This window comes from Electrophorus electricus, chromosome 1 (genome assembly GCF_041902795.1).
Source record: "Electrophorus electricus isolate QZ-2024a chromosome 1, ASM4190279v1, whole genome shotgun sequence".
In the NCBI taxonomy this organism is placed as follows: Eukaryota; Metazoa; Chordata; class Actinopteri; order Gymnotiformes; family Gymnotidae; genus Electrophorus; species Electrophorus electricus.
Window position 1 is genome coordinate 10,178,633 of NC_137497.1, and position 23,029 is coordinate 10,201,661.

Sequence of the window (23,029 nt, forward strand, 5' to 3'; positions counted from 1 at the left end):
GTGTTTACCATATCTCCCTCTGTTTGTGTGTTTATACCATATCACCTTCCGTGTGTGTGTGTTTATACCATATCTCCCTGTGTGTGTTTATACTAAAGCTCCCTCTGTGTCTGTGTTTATACCATATCTTCCTCTGTGTGTGTGTGTTTTTACCATATCTCCCTGTGAGTGTTTGTTTATACAACATCTCCACAGGAACAGACATGGTGGGAACAGGAGATTCAGCAACAAACATGGAAGCAGATCCAGAAAACAAGAGAAACAACCATAAGCACAAGACAGACACAAATACAAATATGTAAACACCATGAATACTTTAAGAGGTGTATTAACACTGCGGGTGTTAACATCACTGTACAAGTGTTTAGATAACATTGGATGGGTAATGTTAGCACTTCGGGTCACTACACTAACAGTGTAGGTGTTCATTCAGCAGTTCAGGTCACTACACCAACAAAGTAGGGCATATTTCTGTTTAGGTTCTCAGACACAACCACTTGTCATCACCAGAAACCAGTTTAGCTGCTTGAAAAGAATGAAACATTTCATATCAACATGTGTTGTGTGAGACAGAGAGAGATCCACCATGTTGTAGTGCTGCTGTCACATATCCGTGTGAGAGAGAGAGATGGAGAGAGAGATAGCAGGGGTACAGATAGAGAGATGGAGAGAGAGACATTAGAGGGGTACAGAGAGAGAGATGGAAACAGAGAGCAAGAGGGACAGAGAGTGAGAGAGACACAGAGAGAGATAAATTGAAGGGGTACAAATAATGAGCACTCAGATGATTTGGCTTCAGTTCAAGTTCTGAATAACAGTTTGGAATTTGCGCACAGCAGTTTTCATTACCAGAAACCAGTTCAGCAGGTCTGGTTGTTATCTTTTGACTCTGAGCCATGGGCTGAACACCTCAGGGGAGCTGTTAGCATTTTAGCTCTGGGGCCAGAGTGAAGTGAAACCTTTCACCCTGTGATGGAGCTACCCTCCACCACAGTGTGTTCTTATGGACTCTGTATTAGAGATGCACATATGCTGTGCATGTATATATTTATATATGTGTGCATGTAAATTAACACACACAGGAATTGTTTGGTCAGACTTTATTGATGTGATTTATTGAGTGATGTGATTAACATGCAAAGACTAAAGTGTTATTTAGTGTAAATACTTGTAAATACTAAATTTTCCTTTTTGAATATTTTTGTTTGATTTTTTTTTTTTTTTTGCACTAGGAGCCAATAAACACATTTTCTTTTGTATCCACTTGGAATGTAACCATGGTTCTTTTCCACCAGACCATTACAAGTGGTGTCAGAAGTGTTACTGTTACTCACAAAGTGTTGCCATAAATATTTTTGGGCAAATCACAAAGAGTAGCTGTAATTATTTGGTGCGATACTGGCATTTGAAAAGGTGGGATATGATACTGAGAAGCAAGGGGATGGCAGACAGCTCAGGACAAGAACAGTGATGGAGGAACCTTCAGCAGCAGGTCTGACAGCTGCAGCAGCAGGAGGACCAGCAAGGACAGAGTGAGGATGATGCTGAAGAAGGAGTCGGTGTTCAGATAGGAGGTGATGAAGGGCAGAGAGTAGCACTGGGCTTCAGAGCCCAGACTGCATCCCTTAACTCCAGATGATGACAGTGAGCACTTCTTGGCAACTTTCAGGCATATTGCTAAAGTGCTAAAGTAATTTATTGATTGAAACACAGGGAATTCAAACTCGTCCAATTCAAAAGCGTGCTGTGGTATTAGGTAGCTGAGATGATAAAATATGCATAGATGTCATTGGGTTTCTATGGGAGTACCAGATGAATTTAAGTCTAGAAATCAGACTGAAGCAGGCTTTGAGTCTTCCTTGTTTTGGTGGGTTAATAAGAATGTTGACTAGATTAACTATATTTATTACAATCAACAATGATTTAATAAGTACACCTATGATGATTTGTCAGCTAAGGCTGAACAATTACAAGCCTCCTCAATATTGACTTCGAAAAATGATGTGGTTTTGGATATGCTGTTGGCTGAACGAGGGGTGTTTGTGTTATGTTTGTTGAGTTATGTTGTACATTTATTCCAAACAATACTGCTCCTGATGGTTCTATTACAAGAGTATTGTCCAAGTTAGTCATTACACAATTAATTAACCGAGAACACTGGTGTTGATAACAGTATTATTGGTTGTGAGTGATGAGTGAGTGACGATGGTCAGTTGAGGAAGGCATGTGACCGAGGACGGGTAGGATCCCGGGTGTGCACTGGGACGACCTAACGCAGACACTGTGGCAGTACTGGCTTGAGCTCCTTGTGGCAGCCAAGTCCACGTATCCCTTAATGTATGGCCAGAACAAATGATTCGTTTGAGGGTTCGTCCTTTGTGCCTCAGTTTTGGAGGTGTGGCCTATGTGTTCAGCAGTCTTAAGAATGCAGTGGATGGGTTTTAATAAAGAGGAGCAGGGGAAATCAGGGAGGAGCTTTATCAAGTGTTTATTTTGTTTAATTTGTTCGTTTATGAGTAGTTTTTTTATTTATTTTGGAACACTTTTGTTTATTTACATTTATGGCATTTAGCAGGCACTCTTAGAAACGTGCTTTGTCGTTTACTCATAGAATATATCCTACTACAGTACAGTAGGTTAGCATCAAACATACCAGTGAACTAGAATACAGGGATGAATGCTGATACCTAGAAGTACAAAATACATAAGGTCTATCTTAAACAATGATAAGTGCTATAAACAATAAGTGCTAGAGTTTGTTAAAAAGCATAAATAATGCCCTACAATAAGTACTAAATTAGTCAGTCCATATGGGAGCAGTGTCACTTATCCTTTAAATATTCTACATATAGATGGGTCTTCAGTCTGCGTTTGAAGACTGCAAGGGGCTCTGATGCCCAGACAGCAAGTGGGAGTTCATTCCACCATCTTGGAGCCAGGACAGAAAATAGTCTCGATGCTTATCGTCCACAAGACCTGAAGCAAGGTATTTCAAACCAAGCCGTACTTGAGGTTCGAAGTACTCAAGGTATGGATCAGGCTTTGACCATTGACCTCATGTATGAAGGGGCTGGACCATTTTTGGCTTTGTAGGCAAGCATCACGGTTTTAAATCTGATGTGCGCAGCTACAGGGAGCCAATGAAGGGAGCACAGCAGTGGAGTAACATGTGTGAACTTCGGAACTTCGGCTCTTAGAGGAAGACCAGCAAGTAGTGAGTTGCAATAGTCTAACTTTGAGATCACAAGAGACTGCACAAGCCCCTGGGTAACTTCCTGTGAGAGAAAGGGTCAAATCCTTCGTATGTTACAAAGGAGGAATCTGCAAAACTGGGTTAGATTAGAAACATGTGTTGAGAACGACAAGTGGTTGTCCAAAGTTACGCCAAAGCTACGGGCAGCTTTGGATGGTGATACCAGGGAGTTCTCAAAAGAAAACAGTGAGGTTATGCTAAGGGGTGGGAGTACCTGGGATGAACACAAGCTCGGTTTTACTAGGGTTGAGCTTCAAGTGGTGGGCTGTCATCCATGACGCGATGTCAGTCAAGCATGCTGAGATACGTCTGGAGACCTGTGTGTCAGAGGGTGGAAAAGAAAGAAATAATTGAGTATCATTGGCATAGCAGTGGTAGGAGAAACCATGAGAAGATATTACATCACCAAGAGAATGAGTATACAAAGATTAGAGAAGGGGGCCCAATACTGAGCCTCGTGGAACACCAGGGGAGAGTCTACACGGATACTCTCCATGTCACCTGATAGGACCGTCCATGCAGATGGTTTCAGTCCTATCTCCAAGCAGAGCCAGTCAAATCAAGCCTGGAGAGAACAGAGAGAAGAACGTTGTTGTTCACTGTGTCAAAGGCTGCTGAAAGGTCTAGAAGACTCAAAACAGATGACAGTTTGGCAGCTTTAGCAAAATGAAGTTTCTCAGTCACTGCTATGAGGGCCGTTTCTGTAGAATCTGCCAGTTTGTAGCCAGACTGATTGGGATCATGCAGCTGGTTCTGGTTGAGAAAAAGAGACAATTGATTATAAATTGCTTGTTCAGGGCTTTTGAGAGGAAAGAGAGAAGTGATACTGGTCTGTAGTTGGTAACACTGGAGCCGTCAAGTGTGGCCTTCCTGAGGATTGGTACCACCCTGGCGGTTTTGAATGCAGTAGGCACGTATCCAGAAGATAAAGGAGTTGTTGATGATGACATGAAAGGAAGCAGATCTCTTGCAATTGTCTGGAACAGAGCAGAAGGAATTGGATCCAGTGGACATGTAGTCAAATTGCTGGAAGTCAGGAGTGGAAGAATTTCATCTGAGGAGAGAGGAGAAAAAGAAGTCAGAGAGTTGGTTGTTGGGGAATGCACATTAGTTGGAGGAGTGGGAACAGGGGAAAAGGACTGGCGGTTTGCTGCAACCTTCTCCTCAAAGAAGGTGATAAAATCCTCTGGAGTAAGAGAGGAGGAAGGAGGGGGAGGATTAAGGAGAGAAGAAAAAACAGATGATGATTCGAATTTCTCTCTGTAGTAGGATGACATTGCAGATGTTACTTCCAGTGAGAACTTGGAACGGAGAGACTTGTATGAGCTAAGATCTGAATCTACGTGAGATTGCCACCACCACATTTCTGTAGTCCTTAGTTCTCTCCTGTGGCAGTGAAGTGTTTCTGTTAGCCAGGGGGCAAGTGGGGAGGACTTAGTAGGTCTAGAGGAGAGAGGGCACAGAAGATTCACTGATGAAGAGAGTGTAGAAATGAGTCAGGGTGAGGAAGGATGGACAAAATAGTAGAAGTAAGGGAAGAGGGAGTTATGGAGTGCAGATTGCAATGGAGGGAGGAAGAACATATTGGAGAGGACTGGATGGAAAGAGAAGGAAGGGACAGAGAGAAGGATAGAAAGTGATGGTCTGAGAGGTGGAGGGGGGTGACTGCGATGTCCAATGTTGTGGTGGTACGGGTGAAGATCAGGTCCAGAACATTGCCCGCTTTGAGTCAGAGGAGAGTGGTTGAGGGTGAGGTCAAATGCTGTCAACAGTGGAAGGATGCAGGAGGAATGCAGCTTGTCTGATGGAAGGTTGAAGTCACCAAGGAAAATGAGTGGATTTCCTTCAATGGGGAATTGACTCAGAAGGATGTCGAGCTCATCAATGAAGTGATCTAGGGAACCTGGAGGGTGGTAGATGACAATAAGATGTTTGGTGGGGAAAGACACCGTAATGGCATGAAATTCAAAAGAGGAGATGGAAAGAGTAGAGAAGGAAAGTGGAGTGCAACACCACTCTCAAGACATTAGTAAACCTGTGCCACCTTGGAGAATTAATGGTGAATTAATGGGTGAATGAAAAGGCAGAGGACAGGGCAGCAGGAGTCGCTGAGTTCTCAGGGGTGATCCATGTTTCTTTTAGAGCCAGGAAATGTAGGAAGTGGAGGGATGCTAATGCCGAGATGAAGTCAGCCTTCTGGACAGCAGATTGGCAGTTCCAGAGTTCTCCTACCACCACGATACATGATGGTACTGAGCATTGAGAGTCAGTGAGGTTGCTGAGATTGCGACGTCTATGATAGTGTCGAGGAGATCTGTGGGATATGTGGACAGGAATTGTGAAACACATTTCAGATCCTTGATTTGTGGATGTATGAGAAAGATTGAGATAATATGAGAAGATACTTAGCTGAGCTTGTGAAGTCCTGTAGGTGAGATGTAGATTAACTGATTGAGAGCACCACCAAACCTTCTCAAAATGTTGATTACCATCCTAATTTAACTTAGTTCAATAAGTGCTGAGCTCACCCCTCAATTCACACCTAAGGCCATGGCAAAACTACACCTGTAGTGAGTAATTACAGCTAACAACCTACTAACAACTAGGTTTAGACAACAAGCCTTGAATTTCACAGAATCTAAGACAAAAGTAAATGAACTCAGAGTCTTCCTTAACCAACCAGATGATAATCCAATGAGACAAACCAAAGCGCATACTCCAAGACCAATAGTACTGCTGTTTGGCATCCCTCTTGAGTTTGTTGCGATAACCCCTTCCCTTTTCATTCAGTTTTAACCAGAACAAAAGTCTGAAGTGAGCAGTTGCTATAACAACACTACTAACCCGCACCTCTGATAGCTAGCTAGCCATCAAGTTTGACACAAATGTGTATTTATTCCTGCCTGATAAACTTGCTTTCAGTCTAGCGATAGAAACAACTCATTACTGGTCAACTACAGCTGCCTTTGTGTGAGCTTTGTTTTGCTAGTTGTTTCTGGTTAGTGTTTTACCAGTTTCATGGATTTGGCCCTTACCTCTTTAATTTTGATTGAATTACACCAGGTCCTGGATTGTCAAGTGCTGTCATTCTGTGTCCATCTATGAAGCAAAATGAAGTTTCTCCTCTCCATCTTCCAGCTGTAGGAAATGTTGCTAGTTAGCTAACCAGTTAGCCAATTGCCCATTTAAAGTACAATGTCCAAAGTACCTAACCATGGTCACAACTAGTGAATCTACTAAACTTCTAGCTAGCTAGTTAGCTAATAAGTGCATGAATTAATAAATTATTGAGTGAATTAACACATATGTGAATCCCAAAAATAAACAAACTTGAGCACTGGTTAATCAGCTGTTTTAGAACACTTAAAGCAGTGGTTTTTACGGCGTTTTAAACTGACATACAGTGTTATTTTTCTCTCTTGTAAAATATGCTGCAAAAACCATAAAAATAGAGAAAAAATAATGCCGTACTTTGTACGACATAAAACGTCCAAAATGATGATTTTTTCGCCGTTTTACAAACAAAACGTGTTTCGATTTAGGTGAATCTTGACCACTTTGGCTTTCCATATTCGTAACGTACTCGTAGATAACTCACTTAATATTTTAATCCATCTTTCATATGATGAGGAACCTGTGTTTGGTTCCTTCTTCTAATGGATTTAATATAAAATGTAAATTATCAACTGTCATGTAACCTGCAATGCTAATACACATTTACTGCTATTCTTGTACTGTTAGGCTGTGTTCTGTACATCATGTAGTTTTCTGATACAGGTTTACCAAATACAGGTAAACAAATTAATTATTTTACACACACACGTGTCCAGCATTCAGACATTAAGAAGATTATTTATTTGTCATACGCACAACATGCTTATTGTGAGGCTGATTATCTAAATTACGATCATCTTTAAGTTAGATCTACAAACAAAGTGGTTTGTTAAGTTCCGAAGTGTTTCAGCGTGAAGACATAGTGGCGATTTACTCTCAGCGCAGCTGCAAAACAAGTCCATGTAGGAGGGACAGTGAAGCCATTGGCTGTGTAGACTAGTATATGATTGGCTGCAGCAAAATGATCGACAGCTAACTTTGCCTGCTGATTGGCTTAATAAAATATAAGCCAATTTCTTATAAGAAATCGGTTGTGTAATTGTCTTCAGTCGAAAATGTTTGACATGTGCTCCGCCATGCACTTACCCACAGGTGTTCCTGTACTCTCACCTTTCTCAAGAAAACGAAAGTATTTTCTGAATAGTCGCCGTTGTTGAAGGTTGAGCGGGTTGAAGATACGACCGTTTAAAAATATTACACGGCAAGTTAATTCTATTTTAAAAAATGCGATGTCGGTGCAGTTTAAACAACGTGTTTTGTAAGTACATAGTTCTGTGTTTAGCTTAATTCGTAGGTCAACCCAAAGGTGGATTAAATGTAAAGATTAAAGTCCTGGTGAAGTTACGCAACTAAAATGGCTAACGCCCAGTACGATAGCATAGCTATATTAAAAATAATTTAAAGGGGCCAGATATATATTGTTAGTTATTGTAAAACTCGATTTCAAGTCTTAGTTAGTCAGTGATATTTCCAAATGGTCCCAGTTGAAACTCCTCTGGCTTAAACTCAAAGTTGCTGCTGTAATGTCTGTTTTTTATAGTTAATTTTCTGTTCAGTTTCAGCCGTTTTTTAGTGTTGTCCAAATCCTCAGTGGACAGTTCAGGTTCCCTGTATAGTTAATTATCTGTATTATTAACTATAGTTTGGGATCGGACGGTCAATACTGACGTTTCTACGCTTGTTTCAAGTTTCTGAAGCGCAGCGTTTTGAAACACTGATCTGAAGTGTGGCTCAAAACGGCCATGTCACGTGACCACGGCTAAACGAAGCTTGTGTTTCTAGAGGTGTCATACAGAGCCTGCAGCTCCTGTCTTTGACTGACAGTGTCTGAAACAAACCTGATCACACATCTGTCTCAGTCACAAACTCTATGAATGCTTATAAGTCAAGAAAACACACCCCAACTTTGAGAGTTTTGTGAGAATAGAGAATTTGAGAGACGGACAGATTCAGTGTTGTCTAGATAGAAGGTTATTGATAGGACATATTGACTGATAGGCTAGTGAGAGACATCCAGTGAGCAGTAGTTGGATAGATATAGTGACATTAATATATAGAAAGTGTATGTAGAGAAAGATCCTCTGGTTTACTGACAGGAGTGATGTGCTGTATAGCCACACGTTTATATAATGGTAAAAACACTTGTGCATGCCAGCAACATGTGTTCTATGTGAATGAATCTGAGGAGGTAATTTGGGAAGAGAAGAAGCCCCCCAAACAGCAGAACAACAAAAATGTTATAATATAAATATATCATTTTGAGATATTGTTCCTTTATTTTACTATGAAACCTGTTCCATGCAGACAATTCATTAAATCGGTCTGCACTTCATATACTACAGAGTTCATGTGAACCCACAGAACCCAACAAAGTTCATGCAAAGCCACAGAATTCTACAGAGTTCATGTAAACCCACAGAATCCATGTGGTTATTTATCCCAGTAAACATACTGGCATTTTGTTATTAGATTATCTTTCTAAATGTCATGTCTTACACATGAAACTGAAATGCCAAGAATTTGAAATGCCTCACAGAACACAACAGAAGCAGGTTGTTGTATGGTAGTTTCTTTTAAATATTTATTGATCATATGTATCAATAACCTGGTATAACCCATCAGAATAATATCTAAGCAAAGTAGTTTAGACATTGTTGTTTCACAGAATAGAATTATCAAGATGCAAAAGTGGTCACTGCAGAGATCATGTCAGAATGTTTCTATTCAAAAGGCCCATAAGTGTTGGAAGAATTGAGTGAATATTATTTGCTTTTGTTGTTCCTTATAATATACTTATCTAGTTAAACGTTATGTCATTGGTTAAAAATACTGGTTGATTATCCAGTTAAACTTTGTGTCATTGGCTGAAGATATTGTTCGATTATCCAGTTAAACTCTGCGTCATTGGCTAAAGATGCTGAGTGTTTCCCACACAGTAAAACTCTGTTTGTGTTAAACCCAGAGACTCTGTGTTACTGATAAAATGTAAGTCAGGCATCTTCTTTTTATATTGATATTCTGTGATGAAAAAACAATGTTAGTTGACAATTACTAACAAGCAGGCATGTTACTCCCTGTGCCTTTCTGTATAGGTTTAGTTTCACTTTCATGTTTTAGTGTATTTATCCTCTGGTAATACTGTGTTTCATATCAGCTGTACTTCCTTTGTCTATTAGTTCTTGAGTTTGGGAGGTTGAATCAGTGATTTCAATGTTAGTCATGGCCATTGCATTTCTTTATTGAGTCAGTTCCAGAGATTTGCCGCTAGATGGCTCCCAAGTATCAGTTATATTGATCGTAGTATAGCCATTTCAATCGACTGTAAAAGCCTTTTTTGTGTATTGTGCATATTGTCATTTACAAACAACACTGATATTTAAAGTAATATCTGTATTTGTGTCTTTGACCAAAGATTGATGACACATTTGATCTCACAACATATAATATTGGGTAACCTATTCTCTACTTCACAGTTCTGTAACATCAAAGTTCATGCCTGTTATTACACCTTTGATCTCAGTATGGCTTTAAGTGGTCTGGCCAACACACCAGGTTGAACACAGTATAAAGCCAACCTATGCCAGTCATCCCAGTTCCCTACAGTAGTCTACTACACTTTTGAAACCTTGAAACTATTTTCGACACAACTGCTTCGAACATCTCAATATTTCACAAAGCCTCACTTTCCCTCCACCACCTGTAGTGTACTGTAAATGTGTCATGATCAGTCCCTCCCAGCTTCCCTGTTCCGTGTTTTCCATCTTGTGTGTTTTAGTTCTATTCTGTAGTTTCGTTTTCTCGGCCCCTTGTTTGATTTTCCACACCTGTCCCTCGTTTAGTTCATACATTTAAACCCTCTCTTGTTGCCTTGGTCTTGGTTATATATTGTTTATTTTAATGGTTGTGTTTATTTGAATGCGTGTGTTAGGTTCATTGTGTTTGACTGGTTTAATGTCTGAATGTTTTTGAGAGCTCATCTCTGTATCCCCGTAAGTTTGTACTCCACGTGTCCTAGCCTTCGTGTTTCTTAGCCCTGAGTTTCCCCTGTTTGCTTTTGTGTGTTTTGATTGATCATGTTGGTAATATGACCCTGGACTACACTAACGACTATGATTTTGGATTTGCCCCTAATAAATCTTGCTCTTCTCCGCACATGCGTCCGCCTCCTTACAACTCAATGTTACAAAATGTAGTGAACAGCAGATGTCCACTGATTAAGGACAAAGATACCACACCTATAGTGTACTGTAAATGTAGTGAACTACTGATGTACACTGATTAAGGACAAAGATACCACCACCTATAGTGTACTGTAAATGTAGTGAACAGCTGATGTACACTGATTAAGGACAAAGATACCACCACCTATAGTGTACTGTAAATGTAGTGAACTACTGATGTACACTGATTAAGGACAAAGATACCACCACCTATAGTGTACTGTAAATGTAGTGAACTACTGATGTACACTGATTAAGGGCAAAGATACCACACCTATAGTGTACTGTAAATGTAGTGAACTACTGATGTACACTGATTAAGGACAAAGATACCACACCTATAGTGTACTGTAAATGTAGTGAACTACTGATGTACACTGATTAAGGACAAAGATACCACACCTATAGTGTACTGTAAATGTAGTGAACAACTGATGTACACTGATTAAGGGCATATAACAGACATGTTGACAGGACCTCTACCACTGTTTGCTCACTAAAGTGTCTTACTTCAATGTGTTGTGATTGCAGCACTTTATGTTCCAGATAGTTTCTGTGAGGTCACAGTTTTATATTTCCATCACAGACTAGTGTTGATAGATTCTGTCTGTTGTATTACTAACGTACCCTACGTAGTGTTCTATATAGACCTGTCTGTGTGGGGAAATGTGAGTGAGTGAGTGAGTGAGTGGACCATTACAGACACAACCTGGGTTTATATTTGACTCGTTGTCTGTGGTGTGAGAGTGTGTGTGTGTGTGTGTGTGTGTGTGTGTGGTATGTTTGTGTAGTTGCTGATGGACAGGTGATTCTAATCAAATGTCCAGTGAGTGCAGGGGTGCAGTGGGTGTAATTGGTTGTTTTCTAATGTGATTTATTTTATTTATTTTCACTATTCAATATCATCAGGAGGGGGAGTGAGAGAGCAGCAAATCCAGCACCCAGCTGTGTGTCTATGAAGAGTGATGCATCCATGGAGCCTCCTCTTGTATTCAGCAGTGGACCTGTGCCCTCAGTCCTACAGTGAGTGACACATTACACACTCAGATTCTTTCATAAGTGGGGTGGATGTGTTCCTCCCAGTGTGTGAGGGAGTGATGTTCCCCCCAATATTACAACACTAATACCCCAGTAAACAATATCACCATTCTACAGGTCAAACTAATAAGGGGGTTCACCACAGGTGTGTTTTAGTTTTAGGAGAAAAGGAGAAAGAGATTCAGCATCATCTACCCACACACACATTCTCCAACTCTCTCTTACTTGTAATTTGAGGCTCGCAATGCCAGCAAGCTGCCACCAGAGGGAGGCCATGAGCTGGGAGTTAATCAGTGCTCATTGGTCTGATCTCCCACAGGTGCCCCTATATAACTACTTCTAACTACTAACTACTATAACTACTTGTTTGTCTTTTGTTCTGAGTTCATTTCTTGCTGTGTTTGGGGAGAGAAACAGTGTCCTGAGTCTACCACACACACACGTAGTGGTTAGAGCTGCATCACCACACTAGTGCAGACGCTGGTTTGATCCTTGGACCAGACAAGTCACTTTGTTTTTTCATCATAAGTGGCTGAGGGTTTTCTCACCCTTAAACTCATCCCATCTGGGGGTTTTCTTCGCTACCCAGCCAGGAATACACACACACACACACACACACACACACACACACACACACACACACTAATCCCTGTCAGTCATCCTCAGCCATTCCCCTGCTCTCCATCTCCCACTTATTAGTTAGAAGTTCTAGTTATTCTCCCCTTCATCTGTTGCCACTTCCTCTACATATTTAAACCAAGTTCTACTATCAGTGCTGTTCTAGTTTCTGTTTGTGTGTGTGTGTGTGTGTGTGTGTGTGTGGGTGGGTGGTTCGTTTGTCTTGCTGAAGGACAGGTGTGGTGTGTGTGTCTGTGTGTGTGTGGTATGTTTGTGTCCTTGCTGAAGGACAGGTGTGTGTGTGTGTGTGGTATGTTTGTGTAGTTGCTGAAGGACAGGTGTGGTATGTGGGTGTGGGTGTGTGTGTGTGTGCGCGTGGTATGTTTGTGTTGCTGAAGGACAGGTGTGTATGTAGTTGCTGAATGACAGGTGATTCTAATCAAGTGTACAGTGAGCGCAGGTACCAGGTGGAGCTATAAGGTGTGTGTGTGTGTGTGTGGTATGTTTTTGTAGTTGCTGAAGGACAGGTGTGTGTGTGTGTGTGTGGTATGTTTTTTTTAGTTGCTGAAGGACAGGTGTGGTGTGTGTGTGTGTGTGTGTGTGTGGTTCGTTTGTGTTGCTGAAGGATGTGTGTGTGTGTGTGTGTGGGTGGGTGGGTGGTCCGTTTGTCTTGCTGAAGGACAGGTGTTTGTGTGTTATTGAAGGACAGATGTAATGTTGCTGAAGGACAGGTGTGGTTTGTGTGTGGGTCTGTGTGGTTCGTTTGTCTTGCTGAAGGACAGGTGTGGTGTGTGTGTGTGTGTGTTATGTTTGTGTACTTGCTGAAGGACAGGTGTGTGTGTGTGTGGTATGTTTGTGTAGTTGCTGAAGGACAGGTGTGGTGTGTGGGTGTGTGCACGTGGTATGTTTGTGTTGCTGAAGGACAGGTGTGTGTGTAGTTGCTGAAGGACAGGTGATTCTAATCAAGTGTACAGTGAGTGCAGGTACCAGATGGAGTTGAAAGTAAGAATGTTGTGGGTGTAATTGGTTGTTCTCTAATGTGATTTATTTTCACTATTCAATATCATCAGGAGGGGGAGTGAGAGAGCAGCAAATCCAGCACCCAGCTGTGTGTCTATGAAGAGTGATGTGTCCATGGATGAGCCTCTTGTATTCAGCAGTGGACCTGTGACCTCAGTCCTACGGTGAGTGACACATTACACATTCAGATTCTTTCATAAGTGGGCTGGATGTGCTCCTCCCAGTGTGGGAGTGAAGTTCCCCCAATAACACAACAATATTACCCCAGTAAACAATATCACCATTCTGCAGGTCAAACTAATTAGGGGTTCACCGCAGGTGTGTTTTAGTTTTAGGAAAAAGAGATTCAGCATCATCTACCCACACACACATTCTCCCACTCTCTCTTACTTGTAATGTGAGGCTCGCAATGCCAGCAAGCTGCCACCAGAGGGAGGCCATGAGCTGGGAGTTAATCAGTGCTCATTAGTCTGATCTCCCACAGGTGCCCCACCCCTATATAACTACTTCACTAAGGACTCTATGAAGCCTTGGCATGTGGGATTTTATAATTGGTATTTTTTTAAGTGGAAATTTCCCAAGAAGTGTCTCTTGTCATCTTGCCTGTTCTGTGAGGGAGGGTCTTCCCTCATGTCTGTCATCTTGTTTCTTCTGGGGAGAGTCCCTCTCCATCAGTTGTTCATTAGGAGGAGAAATGTCCTGTAGCAGGAGGTGTCGCTGTGTGTTTGTTGTCTGTCTTACAGTTGTGTGTCTTTTGTTCTGTTTTCATTTCCCTTCACTCCTTCTTCCCAGTAGTGTAGGGGGTAGAACAGTGTGGTCTTGCTCACCCACTCCTTCAGTTCAAATCCTCTCAGTTGTGTAGTTTCCTGTTCAGTTGTCCCTGTTCCACCTCATATGTGTTTGGGTCCATCTAGGAGGTCCTGCTTACCTGAACAGGTGGGACAGTCCAGTTCTGTGATAGTGACACTATAATAAAACAATAATGGTGGTTCTGGTATCATTAGTAATGGTGTAACAGTCCAGTTCTGTGATAGTGATGCTATAATAAAGTAATAATGGTGGTTCTGGTGTTATTAGTTTTAGAAACTGTGTGACATGCAGGTGGATGAGACGTCAGTATACAATTGCTGAAGACATTTATTAGACCGACTGGGGTAATAAAGAACCACACAGGACACAGACAGACTGGGGTAATAAAGAGCTGCACAAGACGCAGACCGACCGGGGTAATAAAGAACCACACAGGACGCAGACCGACTGGGGCAATAAAGAACCACACAGGACACAGACCGACTGGGGCAATAAAGAACCACACGGGACACAGACCGACTGGGGCAATAAAGAACCACACGGGACACAGACCGACTGGGGCAATAAAGAACCACACGGGACACAGACCGACTGGGGCAATAAAGAACCACACGGGACACAGACCGACTGGGGCAATAAAGAACCACACGGGACACAGACAGACTGGGACAATAAAGAACCACACAGGACACAGACAGACTGGGGCAATAAAGAACCACACAGGACACAGACAGACTGGGGTAATAGAGACATTGCAGAAAGGGGAAATTTAGCTAGTATCCCATATCAGTTAACTCCAGCCAGGCATTTAACTTTATTGTGGAGTCTGTGGTACTGGAGACCCCCAGCCATACCACACAATGACAGAGCGAAGGAACATTCCTTCACCTTTCTAACCACAAAGATGGTACAGTCCTCCCTGACACAATCTGCAAGAATCATTTCCCATCTCCTACTGTTCAAAACCATCACAAAAGAAGAAGTCAAAAAATGTTTTTAAAGAATTATTTGATCTTTAGAAACCCTAACATCTGTCATATATGTGGGCAGTTTTTGGCTTTAAAAGAAAAATAAATCGTAACTACCAAACTGAAAGATTATTGGACACAGTATGGAACAAATCACAAAAATGGAAAGATGAGAGATGATGAAAAGATGAGTTAAATTGGCTTAGAGAAGTTAAAGCTTTACTTGTTAATAAGGAATGTTGTTAGTGGTTCATGGTCTGAGCAGTGTGCAGTGGTGTGACTGACACCCCTCACTTCCTGACTCTCTCTGGGTCTGATCTGATGTCTGATTGATGTGTGACTGATTCCCAATACAGCGGCACAGAGATTCTGCACCAGGGCAACATGGAAATAAACGAAACGTGTTTAATATTGTAAACAGGTTTCATGTTGTGTATCATACGAACACAACATTTAAAGTATTCATAAATGATCTGCAGCTGATCTCAGACCTGTGTTGGTTTTGTAGCACCACAGCAGGGTCAGTAAGATGAGGAACAGGACCAAACTCAGTCCCACAGCCAAACCAACCAGGCCAAGAGAGGAGGAATCACCAGCTGAACTCATGGGAACTGAACAAAGCACATGAATCACAAAATGATTTGTTACATGTTTGATCTGTTCCCTCTTTTAAATTGGTTGTTAAGAAACATTTAAATTCACTGTTTTCTGACCTCTGAGACTCAGCTGTGTGGTGACTCCTCTCTCTGGGTGTTTACAGTAGTAGACACCCTCATCTGACTTTGAGACAGTACGGATGGTCATTTCTCCTGCAGTCTGGGTCTGGATGAGTGATCCATCTTTATATAAATCAGCTGTGAGGTGTGATGTGATAGTGGGGTGAAGTAAACAGTGTAGAGTCAGAGGATCTCCCTCAGTCACAGGATGGACAAAACTCTCCAGAATCACACCACCATCTAGACCAGAGAAAACACTTTACTCATCTGTTAGAGAGAAGGATTCCAGCATTAACACTGAGTATTACCTAACAGGTTTGGGACACAGAATATAAATACAATACAGCCAATCTTTGGAAAGTAGAATAATATCACACACACACACACACACACACTCACACACACACACACACACACACACACACACACACACACACAGAACTGTTAGATTAACAGCTTTCTTTATTAACCTTCACCCTGGTTCTTGGTCAGTATCTGATAGTTCGGATAGTGTCCACAGCCTGTCAGGCTTCACCCCTGATTATCCTGCCTGCTGCCCCACAGCCGCTCTGTTACACCTCTCTCTCTCTCTCTCTCTCTGTTCTGTTGCCCTCTGTGTGGATGGGGTGCATATAATTGTTTATGTTCCAGTGTTCATTTTCTTGTGTTCATTTCCCAGTATCTGGTGAAGCACCATTCACATAAACATTATTCTACATCACCAGAGTGAGGGCCAGGGGCAGCTTCTCTGGTTATTCTGCTCTACTGTCAGTACAGTGTTTGGGTTGAAGCCATGTATCACATCATCATCAGCATCATGTACACAACCATGAATTTCACTTGGATTCATGTTTATAAACTGTAGATTATCCATTAAAGTCTTTGTTTTGTTTGTCCACAGTGACCAGAAGAAGCCTGTAAACATTTCTAAAGAAAAGCTGGAGTCAGTGTTCAAGGTGTGTGTGTGTGTGTGAGTGTGAGTGTGAGTGTGAGTGTGTGATGTGTGTGTGTGTGTGTGTGTGTGTGTGTGTGTGTGTGTGTGTGTGTGTGTGTGTGTGTGTGTGTGTGTGTGTGAGAGAGGGGGAAGGGTCTTTATCATTAGAGTGTGTTTAGATCACAGATCATGATGAGACTGCGGTTTACTGGTTCATGCTTTACTTTAATGGCTTTTTGTAATTTAACTGATAATGAACAAAACTCAAACTTCACAAACTATTATTATAGCTTTATAAAATGAACTAATATTTAAACCTTAAGATACAGCTCAGTTAATGTGATGCTTATGTTCTTTTATAAACCATAATGTCCACATGACCACCCAATCCCCCTCAGTTTAGTCCTCTCTCATGTTTAATTGATTATCCTGTGTTAAAAAGATCTGTATATAACACTAGTTTTACTGATACTGTTTATTTAGGAGCTGGAGGACAAAATCATCTCTCTGGTGAAGAATGAGCTGAAGAGATTTAAGAATCTACTGAGCTCAGATTACCCAGCATGCACTGAGAGACAGGGGGAGGATGAGGAGGATCAGAGCAGTGTCAGAGAGGGGGCGCTGGAGATCACACTGCACGTCCTGAGGAAGATGAACCGGACAGACCTCGCTAACACACTTCTGACCAGTAAGAGCTCATGGGTCATGACATTATTACATTTAGCAGGTGCTTTTATTGAAAAAAAATGAAAGTGTCACTTTATTCTTTGTAACTGAGATTGGAACACAGGTAACTATCTAACAGATCACATTAGAACACAGATCCTATCTCACAGATCACATTAGAACACAGATCCTATCTCACAGATCACATTAGAACACAGGTCCTATCTCACAGATCACATTAGAACACAGGTCCTATCTCACAGATCACAGGTTTCCCCCCCCCCCTTGTCCAGTCTGGGTTGTAGATCTCCTCAGTCAGGTGATGGTTACCATTGTGTGTGTGTGGAGATCCTACATTAAAGCACATGTAGGCTCCAACACCAGGTGCTTAAGTTAAACCATAAAGTTGTGGAACACTGGAATGTAGTAACACTGTCCAGTGATTAATTAGTTTAAATGTATTAATGATGATTAATGATGTCATGGGTAGTTGTGTGTCTGTGTGTTGAGAATGGTCCTACCTTTAAAACAGTGGCCAACAGTGCTTATAGTTCACACTCTTAGTAAAACAGCCAGAGAAAATGTGCTGCAGTGTAACATATAGAAGAGTTCAAGTATGAACCATCAGTGTGTACACACGTACACACACACACACACACACACCACACCACACAGCGTAACATACAAAAGGGTTCAAATATGAACTATCAGTTCAGCTTTCTGACCAACATTACAGTTCAACTAAGATTTACCACTGGAGGTTTCATGCCCAATCTAGCAGGAATAAACAATCTATTTATAACAATCTGTTTATCTCTTTTCCTGTAACTCCTGTAATTAGTCTTTTATGAATGAATCTGAATCTAAAAGAGATTAGCATGTGTTCTGTTGTCTTCCTCTTTTATCAGTACTGGCCCCTGCTTGCCACAGAAAGCTCAAATCCAAACTGAGGGAAAAATGCCAGAAGATTCATGAAGGAATCTCACAGCAGGGAACCACAGCACTTCTGAATGAGATCTACACAGAGCTCTACATCACTGAGGGAGGGAGTGGAGAGGTCAATAATGAGCATGAGGTGAGACAGATTGAGACAGCATCCAGGAGACCAGCAACACAGGAGACACCCATCAAATGCAGTGACATCTTTAGACCCTTACCAGGACAAGACAAAGCCATCAGAACTGTGCTGACTAAAGGAGTGGCTGGAATTGGCAAAACAGTCTCTGTGCAGAAGTTCATACTGGACTGGTCTGAAGGAAACGTAAATCAGGATGTACTCTTTATATTCCCACTTCCTTTTAGGGAGCTGAATTTGATGAAGGAGAAAAAGTTTAGTCTGGTGGAGCTTCTTCATCGCTTTTTCCCAGAAACATGTGAATTAAAACCTAAACATTATACAAACTACAAAATTCTGTTCATCTTTGATGGTCTGGATGAGTGTAGACTTCCTCTAGCTTTCCAGAACAATGAGAGATTGTGGGATGTAACAGAGTCAACCTCAGTGGATGTGCTGCTGACAAACCTCATCAAGGGGAATCTGCTTCCCTCTGCTCTCCTTTGGATAACCTCTCGATCAGCAGCAGCCAATCAGATCCCTCCTGAGTGTGTTGACCAGGTAACAGAGGTAAGAGGGTTCAGTGAACCACAGAAAGAGGAATATTTCAGGAAGAGAATCAGTGATCAGAGCCTGGCCAATAGAATCATCACACACATGAAGTCATCAAAAAGCCTCTACATCATGTGCCACATTCCAGTCTTCTGTTGGATTGCAGCCACTGTTTTAGAGAGAATGTTGGGTGAAGCAGAGATCCCCAAGACTCTGACTCAGATGTTCACACACTTCCTGATCTTTCAGCTCAGACACAAGGATCAAAAGTATGGACGAAGTATGAAAGAACAAAAAGGTCCCACTCACCCACGTCACATGAGAAAACATGTTTTGGCACTGGGAAAACTGGCGTTCCAACAGCTAGAAAAAGGCAACCTGATCTTCTATGAGGAAGACCTGAGAAACAGTGGCATAGATGTCAGAGAAATGACAGTGTATTCAGGAATGTGCACTCAGATCTTCAGAGAGGAGTTTGAGCTACAGCTGGGGAAGGTGTTCAGCTTTGTACATCTGAGTGTTCAGGAGTTTCTGGCTGCTGTATATGTGCTTATTTCTTTCATCTCCACCAACACCAATGTGCTGCAACAGCAAAACCCTGAAATGGTCAAAACCCCAATGTCTGTCTTCCTCAACATTGCAGTGGCCCAGCAACACCCTGAAATGGTCAAAACCCCAATGTCTGTCTTCCTCAACAGTGCAGTGGCCCAGCAACACCCTGAAATGGTCAAAACCCCAATGTCTGTCTTCCTCAACAGTGCAGTGGACAAGGCCTTACAGAGTCAAAATGGACACCTAGACCTTTTTCTCTGCTTCCTTCTGGGTCTCTCACTGGAGTCCAATCAGACTCTCTTACGAGGCCTACTGACACAGAGAGGAAGCAGCTCTCACAGCAAAGAGGAAACAATCAAGTACATCAAGCAGAAGATCAGTGACAGTCCCTCTACAGAGAAATCCATCAATCTCTTCCACTGTCTGAATGAACTGAATGATCATTCTCTAGTGCAGGAAGTCCAAACATACCTGAGCAGAGGAGGTGACCGTCATCTCCATGGAGCCAAACTGTCTCCTGCTCAGTGGTCAGCTCTGGTGTTTGTGTTGCTGAACTCTGAAGAGGAGCTGGATGAGTTTGACCTGAGGAAATATGACCCATCAGAGGAATGTCTGCTGAGACTGCTGCCATTGGTCAAAGTATCCAGAAAAGCCATGTGAGTATTTTCATTTAGAGATGAACAGTGGGTGTAGCATTGGATGTTCTTGACTCAGAAGGTCTTCTGTGAAAAATGAAAAGGAGAGTGAGAGAGAACATTAGAGAGAGAGATGGATAGAGAGATCCTACATTAAAGTACATGTAGGTGATTGAAGGCTCCAACACCAGGTGCTTAAGTTAAACCATAAAGTTGTGGAACATTGGAATGTAGTAACACTGTCCAGTGATTCAATACAGTCTAGTGATTCATTAGTCTAAATGTATTAATGATGGTTAAATGATATTTGATGTCATGGATAGTTGTGTGTCTGTGAGTTGAGAATGGTTCTACCTTTAAAACAGTGGCCAACAGTGTTTATAGTTCACACTCTTAGTAAAACAGACAGAAAATGTGCTGCAGTGTAATATATAGAAGTGTTCAGGTATGAACTATCAGTGTGTACACACACACACATACACACACACACACACACATGCATGCACACACACCACACAGTGTAACATACAAAAGGGTTCAAATATGAACTATCAGTTCAGCTTTCAGATCAACATTACAGTTCAACCACTACTGACCAATACAGAGAAAAGTGCACAAGGATGAGCATGACCAATGTATACACATGCACACACACACACACACACATATATATATTTCACACTGATGGCAGTTTTCAAACTTTATCACAGGTTTTCTTTAGAGCCGATGATGGTGATTGGGCACATTAGAAAGGTGTAGGTGTTAATATGACTTCATCTGAAACATTTTCATTGTTTAAATATTTTACCAAGGCAATTTGTCATAATCTAGTTGTAAATAGGTTTAAGTCAAAATAAACTAACATCATTAACAGCAACTGATTCCAGTACTATACCTTCAGCTCTGTGTGATTGAGGTACTTGACATTTAATTAGAAGGTTGCTGGTTCAAGCCCCACCACTGCCGAGTTGCCACTGTTGGGCCCCTGAGCAAGACCCTTAACCCTCAATTGCTCAAGTTGTACTCAGTCATAATTATAAGATGCTTTGGATAAAATCGTCAGCTAAATGCCATAAATGTAAAATGATGAGTGTAGCATGCAGTAACGTTCACAGCTCTGTGTGATCAGTGTAGCATGCAGTGACGTTCACAGCTCTGTGTGATCAGTGTAGCATGCAGTGACGTTCACAGCTCTGTGTGATCAATGTAACATGCAGTGAGTCTCCCAGAAGCTAATGCTGTTACTACTGACCATATCAGTTCTTTTGTACAAAAAGTCAGATGTCCTTGAGTCCTCACACAAGCAGTGCAGGAGAAGTGAGTCAATTCTGATCTAACTGAAACATGTGAACTGTCCTCTTCTCCCCATTATTTTACTGTACACATACAGTCCATGGAGGACAAACTCCAGGGACACATTTCATGTCAACAGCAGACATGAGATAGCCTCACGCACTTAACTGACTGATGGGTTCAGCCTCACGCACTTAACTGACTGATGGGTTCAGCCTCACGCACTTAACTGACTGATGGGTTCAGCCTCACGCACTTAACTGACTGATGGGTTCAGCCTCACGCACTTAACTGACTGATGGGTTCAGCCTCACGCACTTAACTGACTGATGGGTTCAGCCTCACGCACTTAACTGACTGATGGGTTCAGCCTCACGCACTTAACTGACTGATGGGTTCAGCCTCACGCACTTAACTGACTGATGGGTTCTGCCTCACGCACTTAACTGACTGATGGGTTCTGCCTCACGCACTTAACTGACTGATGGGTTCTGCCTCACGCACTTAACTGACTGATGGGTTCTGCCTCACGCACTTAACTGACTGATGGGTTCTGCCTCACACGCACTTAACTGACTGATGGGTTCTGCCTCACACGCACTTAACTGACTGATGGGTTCTGCCTCACACGCACTTAACTGACTGATGGGTTCTGCCTCACACGCACTTAACTGACTGATGGGTTCTGCCTCACACGCACTTAACTGACTGATGGGTTCTGCCTCACACGCACTTAACTGACTGATGGGTTCTGCCTCACACGCACTTAACTGACTGATGGGTTCTGCCTCACACGCACCTGACTGACTGATGGGGTCTGCCTCACACACACCTGACTGACTGATGGGGTCTGCCTCACACACACCTGACTGACTGATGGGGTCCCTGACTCAGCTATTGAGCCTCCAGGATTCTCGATGCACCACACAGACAGAACTCAGGACCTCACTGGGAAAAGCAAAGGCAGAGGAGAATGTTTCATGATCAGTGACTCAGTGTCAGCACAGGAATGTAAACACTAGTAAAAGATTCTGCTCTCTGCATTCTGTCCATTCCTCCATAATCACTAATGCAATGTTCATCCCACCATCATTAGTACTGCAGTGTTCATACACTAATATTCACTACTGCAATGTTCATTCCTCCATAATCACTACTGCACTGTTCATTATTTCATAGTCAATACTGCAGTGTTTATTTCTCCATAATAAATACTACAGTGATTATTCCAAAAATAATCAATACTGTGGTGTTAATTCCTCCATAATCACTACTGCAATGTTCATTCCTCCAATAATCACCATTGCAGTGTTTATTCCTCCATAATAAATACTACAGTGATTTATTCCTCTAAAATCACTACTGCGGTGTTCATGCCAACATAATCAATACTGCAGTGTTCATTATTCCATAATCACTACTGCAGTGTTTATTTCTCCATGATAAAAACTACAGTGATTATTCCACCATAATCAATACTGTGGTGTTTATTCCTCCATAATCACTACTGCAGTGTTTTATTCCTCCATAATCACTACTGCAATGTTCATTCCAACATAATCAATACTGCAGTGTTTATTCCTCCA

The 23,029-nt window shown here is 41.9% G+C and overlaps 1 long non-coding RNA gene and 1 pseudogene across 2 annotated transcripts in view; one reads left to right on the plus strand and one right to left on the minus strand.

The window, feature by feature from the left end:
• Positions 1–2,496: 2,496 nt before the first annotated feature.
• Positions 2,497–7,554, minus strand: LOC145657044 (uncharacterized). The gene is made up of 4 exons (XR_014122866.1): positions 7,454–7,554; positions 6,289–6,391; positions 3,468–3,570; positions 2,497–3,275 (listed from the first exon to the last, which is right to left on the minus strand). It is a non-coding gene; the product is annotated as an uncharacterized LOC145657044 (long non-coding RNA).
• Positions 7,313–23,029, plus strand: part of LOC145657025 (NLR family CARD domain-containing protein 3-like) — a 40,093-nt pseudogene continuing 24,376 nt past the window's right edge. Inside the window, exons 1-6 of the transcript XR_014122820.1 lie at positions 7,313–7,568; positions 11,497–11,610; positions 13,314–13,427; positions 16,659–16,713; positions 17,175–17,379; positions 18,266–20,171. The product of XR_014122820.1 is annotated as an NLR family CARD domain-containing protein 3-like (transcript). The remainder of the gene's footprint in view (positions 7,569–11,496; positions 11,611–13,313; positions 13,428–16,658; positions 16,714–17,174; positions 17,380–18,265; positions 20,172–23,029) is intronic.